The sequence below is a fragment of the Elaeis guineensis genome, chromosome 8, assembly GCF_000442705.2.
Source record: "Elaeis guineensis isolate ETL-2024a chromosome 8, EG11, whole genome shotgun sequence".
NCBI lineage: Eukaryota > Viridiplantae > Streptophyta > Magnoliopsida > Arecales > Arecaceae > Elaeis > Elaeis guineensis.
Window position 1 is genome coordinate 131,696,930 of NC_026000.2, and position 12,933 is coordinate 131,709,862.

The following is a 12,933-nucleotide window of genomic DNA, read 5'->3' on the forward strand; positions in this document are numbered from 1 at the left end:
TTATTTTGATTTTTTTTATTTTTTTTATTTTTGCTTTTCACGGTGTTACTAAACATTGTTTTTTGATTTTTACTTTTTAAAAATTAAAAAATAAAAAAATACTTTTTTAATGGCGAACCAAATGCACCCCAAGAGTGCGTTTGGTTACATTTTTTTATTTTTGATTTTTAATTTTTAAAAAATATTTTTTATTTTTTTTATTTTTACTATTGAGTAAAAGTAAAAAAATAAAAAGTAACTATATTACTATAAAGCAAAAAATAATATTTAGGGATGACAGGTGAAGAGCTCGACGATGAAGAAGGGTTCGAGAAGAGAGGGAGAAGGGGGTGGAGAGATAAAGAGCTCGACAAGGGAGAAGTGTTCGAGCTCTTTATTTTTTGATTTGACGTTTTAGATGTGGGGAAGCAAAAAAAAGCAGAAAAATAAGTTTTGAAAAGCAAAAAATTTTTGTTTTGCATATAAAATAATTATTTTAATTTTTTTATTTTAATTTTTTACTTTTTATAGTGTTATCAAATATTATTTTTTAATTTTTATTTTTTTTAAAATTAAAAAATAAAAAAATATATTTTTTTAATAACTAACCAAATGCATCCTAAGTATTTTCATAGAACAAAATAAAAAAGTTGTTTTGCCATCTAAAAAATTTCCTGGGAAAAAAACCGTCGATATAGTTTGACCAATTGAAGAAGAAGGTCCTAATCTTCTTCACATGCTCCATCACCTTCCCTTGTCCACCTCAACCTTCCTCCATTGCACTTCATCATCCTTTATTGACTAGTTGCTAATAATAATTGGAACCACAAGTAGGTTTGGCCAATCATTATTCATATTTGGTCCCAATTTAGTTAAGGTAAGTTTGATTTGATTTTGAGACTATGGATTGGGTATGAGACAAAATACGACTCAACTGAGAAAACTGAGTTGGCCCTCTATTGTATATTTCTTGCTTAATATGTACCTGACTCAAGTCACTCAACTTATATGCTAACTGAGTTAAAATGGAACAAATATGGGATGATAGGACCATTTTCTATAATTTATGCAACTTAAAAATTTATGGATTTAAAATTCATAAACCTTTTGCCTTCCATCTATTTGCCATATTTAGATTTGTAGATTGGCCATCGAGTTGTTTTTTTTCTATGTTAAAGGTTTAATTGGAATTGAATTATGTTTTTGTTCAATAGCCTTAGTCATACAAATCCATGTTAACATATTTGTAAATATTTCTAAATTGTTTTTCATATTATGATTGGATATTTCAATTTCAATCATAATATGAACAACCATGTTGAGACCTTTTCAAATTTTTATTTATTCCGACTTATTCATACATCATTTAATAATGTGGTGGTTAGACCTTTTATTCTATCTACTAGTCCATCTATTGCCACGTGCATTATTGTCATATTTTGATTATTGGCACGTGCAAAGGCCATCAAAACCACTTATGTATTAAGTGTATGATACTTAAACCGTCTTGCTATCCTTATATCGCATGAATTTTATGCACTACTATAACACGCATCTCCTATCATGTTTTGTATGTCGGGCTCTAGTTCTCCATTGCAAACAGTGGATCTTAATTGCTAGTTTCCCCCTTTTGTACTGGAGAAAAAAAAAAAAGAAAGAAGAAGAAAGAAAACTATACTGCTAGTTCATGTATATTTTTCATGCAAATAGATTCATCTAATTGGACTCAAACAATTCAAATTTGTGTAATATCTCATACCATTGAGCTATTTATAAACTATTCTAATTTCCTTTTGTTTTAGATCTATTACACAATTGATGTTTTAGAAGCATCAAGATAAACAACTATTTGTTAAAAAAAATATTTTTGGTTTCAAACGGGGTATCCACGGTAAATAACTGTCTAACATACAGCTTGAAAAAAAAAAAGAGAAGAAAAAAAATCCAAACATATCAAAAAGATTGTTTGTCCAAAGAGTCAAATAAAAATACTAGGAATGGCTTTTTAGGAAGCAGATCCAACACCAAACATGCCCTCAAACCCCAAATTTTAGTGCAATATCCTTAGGATATGTAAATATTATCCTATAATATATATATATATATACATATGAAATTCTATAGAACAAAAAATCTTAATTAGTTTAGTGATTTGAACCTCCACCTTCTATCTCCCATGTCCCAGTTTTTCCTCTTTTTTTTTTTTCTTTTTCTCTCACTTTCAATTAATGTAATGTTATTAAATTTATTTTTATTTATTTATTTATTTATTTTAATTTATATATTGAACCCTCAAGGCGAAAATTCTGACTACGCCACTGCTTTTAGCCCTAGCTCAAGCATCACTCATAAGTCTAATTCGACCAGGTCCATATATTGGGCGACCCAATATAGACATAGCCTGTCCCTGGCCCTACCAGGAGATCTAAAGGTAGGGAAAGAAAAAGTTGAAACCAACCATTAGTTAACATATATGGTTTTATACTCCGTCCCATGGAACCATTCACTTTCCATGCAGATGGATGGAAGAAAGGTTGTATTTGGTAGCTGGCAATCTTTTCAGATTGTCGGCAATTTAATATGGGCCCATCATATTACTGCATTTGGTATGTTTTTTGAGTGGTATATGGATTGCCTTCAAGAGGAGTGGCTATCTAGATTACCATCGACTTGGTAATGTTGCAATAATTTTTTAGACGAAACTATCCTCAAAAAAATTATCGTGCCTTTTCTTCCCATGACGCTTTCCTTCTCTTCTCCCTTCACCCTCTAGCATCACAAGCCCTAGCCACCCAAACCTCCATCTCTTGCATCCCCTCAAGTCAAATCATCACCGTTTGGTCTGCTCTAGTCATCACCGGTGACCTCTTCCCATAGTGCCGGTAAGTAATCTTTTTTTCTTTCTTTCTGGTCACTATTTTTTTTCTTTTTTTTGGATGCATTGTCTCCATGAGCCCTAGTGCTTTTTTTTTGGGGGGGGATGGGTTGTCTTCATGAGCACTGATCGGTGGTGTGCATACCAACAAACCACCCTGAGCCGAGGGTGCTCGTACCGACAGGCGGTGGAGCTGGATGAGGCGGTAGTGGTGAAGCAAAAATTCAGTGCAGGGGCAAAATGGTAATTTTAAATTTTTTTCAAAATTACTATTTTACAGTGAAATTATTAATTAATCTCATTAATTAATATTAATTAACCCTACACTAGGATCTAAATATGATATAACAGCATGCATTTAAATTTAAAATTCAAATTTGAAACAGTAAACTTTTTACTGTACTGTGTTCAGAACACATCACCTTTTGCGGGTAGTCGATCACCGCAATCTGATCACCGTCGGAGGGCTCTGATCATCACGTCATAGCCACACTAGTGTCTGGCCTCTGCGGATCATCCACACGAAGCTCCCGTCTGATCGGCTCCTCACGAATGCTAGTTCGTGATTTCACCCTTTTGATGGCTGATATTGATCGAACTCCTTCGATCGATGTGTGCCGACTCCTCGGATGCTCCATATCATCTGTATGATTTGTTGAGAGGCTGATGGATCTCTTTCTGAAATTTGATGGACTCATGACACTCGTGGCACACCAATCTCACTTCCCGAACCCTAGGTAGAAACCCTAGGGTACACACCAAAAACCCTGCGCCCAATTTTCTTTCTTTTCTTTTTTTTTTTCTTTCGGAAGGTTTTGGACCTTCACCTCATGCACAAGGCTTCCTCACGTCCCACTTTCTTTCTCAGAATTTTTCTACGCACGCCCCAGCTCCCTATCTCTTTTAAAACAGTTCAAAACGTGTCTTATCCGCGTGAGAGGATAAAGACAAGTGGTTACACATTTGAATTCAAATCAAATTTGAATTCAAATGAAAACCAACTCATCCCTATCCACTTGTGGCATGAGAAGAGAAGGGCATGGACTCTTTGTGCGTGGAAAGGTTTCATGAGAAACTCTTTCTCGTGTGAATTATGTGGCGCACAAGATGGATAAGCTTGAAGGCAAAAGAGATAAGTTATCCATTCAAATTCAAACACGCTTTGAATTTGAATGGTTAACTAATCAGCTTTATCCATCCATATGGTGCACAAAAGTGGGCGTGAGAAGGGCATTGCGTGAGAAAAAATTCATGAGAAGTTTCTTCTCGTGAATTCAAATGGGCGCAGAGATTTAAGGTGGTGCACGGATTCAAATTCGAATGGTGGTTTGATCTTAATTGAACCAACCTAATCAAAATAGGTTAAGCACAATTAGACTAAATTAAATCCAACTTAATTAGACTTAATTAAGCTCAATAAAATATTAATCAAATCAGAAATTGACTAAGCCCAACCCCTGATCAAATCAGGGACCAAACCATCTCGACGATTAGGTCAACTCTTAACCTAATCGGGTCAAACCCAACTGAATCCAATTCAATTGGACTTGATCCAAAAATAATTACTCAATCAAATTGAGTTAATTAGTGATCAAATTACTAATAAAATCTCTCATAATTATTGAGTCCAAATCCGATGGGCAATCGGGTATCAAAGTTCATCAATATGAAACCTTGATCGAAGAGTTCAAATTTCAAATTCAAAATTTGAAATTCAAAATTTTGACCCCGGTACCCAAAATGTATGGAACTCATGATCAGAGAATCCTAATTCTCAATCATAGAGTCCCAGACACATAAGACTCATAATCAGCCATCAGATCAGAAAGGAATTTCTAATGTATGTGACCCCACAGGTTCGAACCTAAGTCGGTAGCATAGGAACCAATTCCTGTACTAATCGAAGTGATCATCTAGCAATGGTACCCGACGATCGGATAGGTCGAATAGTCACAATCGCAACATTCAGAACCTACGTGAATATGGTTACCGTATAATTCATCCCTTTTGACCCCTGTGTTTAGGATGACTCAGGGTTAAACTGTTAACCCTGATGAGATCATCCGAATCGTGCTCAACTCAATTAGTCCTGTGACTCCTCACTAGGACTACCCTGGCCAAGGTTTTACTAAATTGAAACAAGACTGTACACAGCTCCTAAACTGGAGTGGTCAATCCCATCTTGACACACGCACTGACAAGTCAAGTACTTGACTACACCCAGCAGCCTTCCGTCACTGAATTAGAAATTCGGGTAGTCCAGTGCCTAAGTGCAGTGAGTTGCTTGCAAGTCACTGTGGCGGTCTCAGGTCGGAGGGATATTTATATCCATATCCCATTGGAGCAAATCTTGACAGCAGAAATAGCTCCGGAGTCGGTCACGTTCAGTGCAGATGTACCATTACATCTCACCTGTATGCCATACCAGTATCTCCACACTCCTTGATTATGAGGACAACCAACTCATATGGCACACAACGACCTATGCTCGATAAACGTTGTCGTCCTTGGTAACAACGTATCATTTGGTCGCGAACAGGTTTAAGGACTAAGCGACAAATCTTCATTTGTCGAGTCTAAATAGTCCTAAGGACTTCACCACAACACAGGAGTTCATTAGAAGATGAAACATTTGTGATGAAAAAATACCAAAATAACTTTTATTTAATTATAATCCATGTACTAATACAAAAGGAGCACAACCATCAACAGGCTGACGATTGACTTTGGGACACTATTCCCAACAATCTTCCACTTGGCCTAAAGCCAATCGGTGCAGTATCTAATACCCATCTTCGACTTGTAGTCGTTGAACTCCTTCACCGCAATGGCTTTAGTGAATGGGTCGGTCAGGTTCTCCTTCCCATTGATCTTCTAAAGATCAACGTCACCTCGATCCACGATCTCCCGGATGAGATGGTAGCAGCGCAGAATATGCTTCGTCCGCTGGTGTGCCTTCGGTTCCTTCGCCTGAGCAATGGCTCCAGAGCTGTCACAGTAGAGCAAAACTGGACCAACAAAGGAAGGTACTACTCTGAGCTCGGTGATGAATTTTCTCAGCCACACCACTTCTTTGGCAGCATCTAATGCAGCAATATACTCTGCCTCGCATACTGAATCAGCCACAGTGTGCTGCTTAGAACTCTTCCAGCAGACAGCCCCACCATTAAGGGTAAAAATAAATCCTGACACATTCTTGCTGTCATCGCGATCAGACTGGAAACTAGAGTCTGTAAACCCTATAACTCTCAAGTCCGATTCACCATATACAAGCCACTGGTCTTTAGTATTTCTTAAATACTTCAGGATGATTTTAACAACCTTCCAGTGATTCTCCCCTGGATCAGATTGGTATCTACTCACTACCCCTAGTGAGTATGCCACATCTGGTCGTGTACATGTCATGGCGTACATGATAGATCCTACTGTCGAAGCATATGAAATCCTATCCATATGCTCTCTCTCTTGAGGTGTTGTCGGACAATTTCTTTTCGAGAGAGAAATTTCATGGCCTATCGATAGATAGCCTTTCTTGGAATTCTCCATGCTGAACCTTTTCAGCATAGTATCAATGTACGTGGACTGGGATAAGCCAAGTAACCTTTTGGATCTATCCCTATAGATCTTCATCCCTAGGATGTAGGAAGCTTCTCCCAGATCCTTCATGGAGAACTGTGACGACAGCCAAATCTTTATTCCCTATAATGCAGGGACATCATTTTCGATTAAGAGAATATCATCCACATACAATACAAAAAATACTACTACTGGACCATTAGCCCACTTATAAATGCAGGGCTTTTCTCCGTTCTTAACGAAGCCATACGTTTTGATTGTCCTATCAAAACGTATGTTCCAACTCCGAGATGCCTGCTTAAGTCCATAAATGGATATTTGTAGCTTGCATACCTTAGACTCATCTGTGGATGTGAACCCTTCAGGTTGTATTATATACACCTCTTCGTCCAGCTCTCCATTTAGGAAAGCTGTCTTCACATCCATCTGCCAGATTTTATAGTCTAGATGGGCAGCTATCGCAAGCATAATCCGAATGGATTTAAGCATTGCCACAGGAGAAAACGTCTCGTCATAGTCTATACCATAACATTGACGATATCCCTTGGTAACCAGACGGGCTTTATAGGTCTCTACTTTTTCGTCTGCGCCCCTCTTCCTCTTGAAGACCCACTTACACCCTATGGGTTTCACTCCTTCGGGTGAGTCAACCAATGTCCACACATTATTGACCTTCATGGACTCCATTTCGGATTTCATGGCCTCTAGCCATTTTTCAGAGTCAGATCTCTACATTGCATCCATGTAGGTGATCGGATCCTCATCGTTTTCATCAAGTTCGACAGGATCGCCATCCCGGATCAAGAAACCATAGTATCTGTCCGGTTGATGTGGTACTCTACCAGACCACCTTAAGGGTGCATAATCAATGGGCTCCGGATCTGATCTAATCAAATCCGGTTCAGGTTCAGTAACATGTGTTGGTTTTTTCACCTGTCGAACTTCGTCAAGTTCGACCTTAGAGGCAACAGCTCCTTCACTAAGGAACTCCTTTTCTAAAAAGATTGTCTTAAGGCTGAGAAACACCTTTTGCTCATCAGCAAGGTAGAAATAATATCATTTGGTCTCTTTTGGGTACCCTATAAAATTACACTTGTCAGACCTAGGTCCAAGATTGTCTGTAATTAAATGTTTAATATAAGCCGGACACCCCCAAACCCTAAGGTGCAAGAGTACTGGCTTACGTCCTATCCATATCTCATATGGCGTTTTGGCTACAGACTTACTCGAAACTCTATTTAGAAGGTAACAAGCCGATTCGAGTGCATATCCCCAGAGGAAGATCGGCAGACCAGCAAACCCCATCATGGATCGAACCATGTCCAATAAGGTCCGATTCCTCCTTTCAGACACACCATTATGCTGTGGTGTTCCAGGAGGAGTCCACTGAAAGAGAATCTCATTCTCCCCTAGATATGTTAGAAACTCATTGGAAAGGTATTCACCTCCTCGATCAGATCGAAGAATTTTAATACACTTTTCAGTTTGTTTTTCTACCTCATTTCGAAATAGTTTGAACATTTCAAACGACTCCGACTTATGCTTCATTAAGTAGACATATCTATACCTCGATAGGTCGTCTGTGAAGGTTATGAAGTAGAAATATCTACCTCTTGCACTTGAGCTCATAAGTCCACATACATCAGAATGTACCAGACCCAAGAGTTCACTGGCTCGCTCATTTTTTCTAGTAAAAGGTGACTTGGTCATCTTTCCAAGAAGACAAGACTCACAGGTTGGAAGTGATTCACAATCACCAAGTTCAAGAATTTCTTCTTGAGCCAACCTGTTTATCATGTTCTTATTGATATGACCTAGCCTACAGTGCCAAAGGTAGACTTCTGACACATTATCTATCTAGGACGTTTACCAAAGTTTTGAACCACATTAACAGACTGTGATAGTAAGTAAATTTTATTATTTAATTGTCTAACAAATATTGTAACACCATTCAAAATGATATTGCAAATATTTTTTTTTATTAAAAAATCATAACCGTACATGGCCAAAAGGCCTACAGAAATAATATTTAATAAAAAGCTTGGACAATAGTGACATTCACTCAGAATTACATTACGAGAATTGATTACAAGACTCATGATTCCTAAAGCTAGAACTGAAACTTTGCTTCCATCTCCAACGTTCAGGAACCTCTCGCCTTCATCAAATCTCCTACTGACCTGCAGACCCTGCATCGAATTACAAATATGATAAGGGCTTCCGGTATCCAATACCCAGGCAGTAGTATCACAAATGAAAAAGTTGTAAGGAGTTATCATATAATTACCTTGCTTCTTCTTCGGCCTGTTCGGGTCCAGGGAGGCAATGTATTGAGGACAGTTCCTCTTCCAATGCCCCTGCTTCTTGCAAAAGAAGCACTCCGCCTGGCTCTGATCGGGCTTGCGCTTCTTGGTCTGACCCTATGCAACCGTCCCAGCATGAGGCTGCACCTTCTTGTTCTTCTTCTTCTTGTTCTTCTTCCCCTTCCCAAAGGGTCGACGACGAGAAGAAGACCCTCCCATTACATTCACCGACTCCTTATGGAGCTGGTGATCCTTCTCAAAGTTCTGCAGCAACCCCAACAACCCGTGGTAGTTTACTGCAGGCTTTGTCATTCGAAAATGAGTAAGGAATGGGAGGAAAGACTTGGGCAAAGAATTAAGGATCGCATCCTTACCGAGCTACTCATGCAGAGGAAAACCCAATTTGCTCAAGCGCTCAATCATCTCGATCATGTACAGTATATGATCAGTGACTGAGGCCCCATCCCTCATCCGAGCATTAAAAATGGCACAACTAGTTTTGTGCCTTTCAACGTCGTCAGACGTACCAAAGGAGTCGTTCAACATTTGAAGCATCTCCTGTGGCTGGGTGTTCTCAAACCTGCGGTTGAACTCGTCATTCATTGCTGCCAGCATAATACATCGGACGGTAGTGCGGTCATTGAGCCACTTCTAGTAAGTGTCTCGGATCGCCTTACTAGCGTTCGGAGCTGGCTCCTCAGGTGCTGGATCTATTACTACATAAAAGATCCGCTCATGCTCAAGGACGATTTTTAATTTTCGATACCAGCTATCGAAATTAGGTCCCATGAGCTTGTCATTATCTAATAATGACCGAAGCGACAGGGTAGTGGCCATAGCTATATAAAGGAAAATCAGACCTCTATTAGTACATAAATTAATACTAAAGACTTGAACTTTAGTCTAAAATTTTTTTCAATATTTTTACGAACTGGTAGCCTCAACCTCCAATTCGAAGAATTACTTTAATTCCTTAATGGGTACTAGAATCCACACAGACTACACACGAGCCCAACTTTGGTTGGTCAACCCATGTGCATCTATGGGTAGGTTCTTAACCAGTTGTTTCTCTAAATAATTTCTAGTAATTGATTTTACCCCAGAACCTAATCAGTAGGCTTTGGCCTCCATTGAAAAGATCTGGTTAGGTCCAACCATTAACATGACTTAATTTGGTGAATCAGACCAATAAATGATCAGGCCCGACTTTGGCTGGCCAACCTAACCACCATCAGAAAAACTCAACCAAATTATCATATTATGAATGATAATTCCATTAGCCAATGAGCACCAGGCCTTTGGGCCTCCAATGATCATTGAACTAATGGACTCATTATCACTCACTTAATGGGAGGCATTGACTTAGTTATCATTATAACTTAATCATTTTAGGGACCTAATAATTTTTGAGAATTTTATTAAAGGATAGTAGAGAAGAAATCATTCAGTCAATTTCAATCCTCCCACTGACTTCACCAAGTCAGATTAAAAAGGATTTAATTAAAGCTGGCATTAGGAGCACCTAAATCAGTCACACTGATTTACTTAATGATATGGGTGAGCTCTAATCACTAAGTGATCTAATCAAAATCTAACTTACCAGATTGGCCAGGTAAGTGAGATCAGTGGTGAGGATTTGCCATTAACTCGTCAATGATCGAATCAATGCGAGTAGCTCCCGCTTAAAAATCACTGGTCAAAACTATCGAACTTACCTTAGACACCAACCGGTTCATTAGTCTTAATTTTGATCAACTTAGTAAATAGGGCTCCACCGCGTAGCCATGAATTAAGTCCATCTTGATCTAGATAAAGACATGGACCCATTCAACTACAACTATTGAAGTTGAGTCTAGAGTATCCTTGACCTAATCTAATTTAACTTTTGATTAGATTTGATCAATTACTCTATTTAGTCTATTTTTAAGCTAACCTTAGGTCTAATCCAATTATGAACCTAATTCATCTAACCCATTGACCCACAAGTTTATGCAATTGTCTTAGGTCTTAATTCACAATTTTAGACCTACTAGACAACACTTAATTCTTTTAATTAAGTACTTGGGCTAATGGATCAGGGTTTGACATTTCGAAAATAATTTTTAAATTTTGAAAGATTTTATTTTCTGTTCACCAAATGTGTTGACTCATTTCACAAACGGATCAGCACAATTCATAAACAGCAATCCTATTGCTCATTTCATAACAAAAAATAACTCAAAATAAATCATAAATTTTTTTTTAGATCTAATCTAACACATTCATGATAAATTTTATAATTAAGTCCTTTCACTGCTTTATCGGCATGGGATATAATTGCATCGGCACCCCTACCGTCATAGGAGACCCCATCGAATGGAAAGAGAGGGCCTTTAAACTCTACTTTTCTCCTATGACCGGACAGCCATGGCAACCAACCCAATTAGATTACTTGCTATTTGGATCAAGTATATCTAAATATATCAATTTCAAAATTTAAATTTTGAATTTTAAATTTCAAATTTTAAATTTTAAATTTTAAATTTGAGATTTCAACCAAATTTCAAATTTCGAATTTTCAATCTTTGAATTTTAAATTTTGAATTTCAAATTTCAAATTTTGAATTTTGAATTTCAAATTTCAAATTTGAGATTTCAACCAAATTTTAAATTTCAAATTTTCAATCTTTGAATTTTAAATTTTGAATTTTGAATTTCAAATTTCAAATTTGAAATTTCAAACAAATTTTAAATTTTAAATTTCAAATTTTAAAATTTAAATTTCAAAATTTAAATTTCAAATTTTGAATTTCAAATTTGAACTTATAGATTACACTTTAATCTACGCATGCATATGTATATCATATTCTAGAACCATGCTCTGATACCATTTTGAAGCAAAAATTCAGTGCAGGGGCAAAATGATAATTTTAAAACTTTTCAAAATTACTATTTTACAGCAGAATTATTAATTAATCTCATTAATTAATACTAATTAACCCTACACTAGGATCTAAATATAATACAACAGCATGCATTTAAATTTAAAATTCAAATTTGAAATAGTAAAATTTTTACTGTACTGTGTTCAGAACACATCACCTTTTGCGGGTAGTCACCGCAATCTGATCACCATCGGAGAGCTCTGATCATCACGTCACAGCCATACTAGTGTCTAGCCTCTGTGGATCATCCACACGAAGCTCCCGTCTGATCGACTCCTCACGAATGCTAGTTCGTGATTTTATCCTTTTGATGGTTGATATTGATTGAACTCCTTCGATCGATGTGTGCCGACTCCTCGGATACTCCAGATCATCTGCACGATTGGTTGAGAGACTAATGGATCTCTTCCTAAAATTTGGTGGACTCACGACACTCGTGGCACACCAATCTCACTTCCCGAACCCTAGGTAGAAACCCTAGGGTACACACCAAAAACTCTGCACCCAATTTTCTTTCTTTTCTTTTTTTTTTTTTCTCTCGAAAGGTTTTGGACCTTCACCTCACATACAAGGCTTCCTCACGCCCCACTTTCTTTCTCAGAATTTTTTTACGCACGCTCCAGCTCCCTATCTCTTTTAAAACAGTTCAAAACGTGTCTTATCCGCGTGAGAGGATAAAGACAAGTGGTTACACATTTGAATTCAAATCAAATTTGAATTCAAATGAAAACCAACTCATCCCTATCCACTTGTGGCATGAGAAGAGAAGGGTGTGGACTCTTTGTGCGTGGAAAAATTTTATGAGAAACTCTTTCTCGTGTGAATTATGTGGCGCACAAGATGGATAAGCTTGAAGGCAAAAAAGATAAGTTATCCATTCAAATTCAAACATGCTTTGAATTTGAATGGTTAACTAATCAGCTTTATCCATCCATATGGTGCACAAAAGTGGGCGTGAGAAGGGCTTTGCGTGAGAAAATTCACGAGAAGTTTCTTCTCGTGAATTCAAATGGGCGCAGAGATTTAAGGTGGTGCAGGGATTCAAATTCGAATGGTGGTTTGATCTTAATTGAACCAACCTAATCAAAATAGGTTAAGCACAATTAGACTAAATTAAACCTAACTTAATTAGGCTTAATTAGGCTCAATAAAATTCTAATCAAATCAGAAATTGACTAAGCCCAATCCCTGATCAAATCAAGGACCAAACCATCTCGATGATTAGGTCAACTCTTAACCTAATCGGGTCAAACCCAACTGAATCCAATTCAATTGG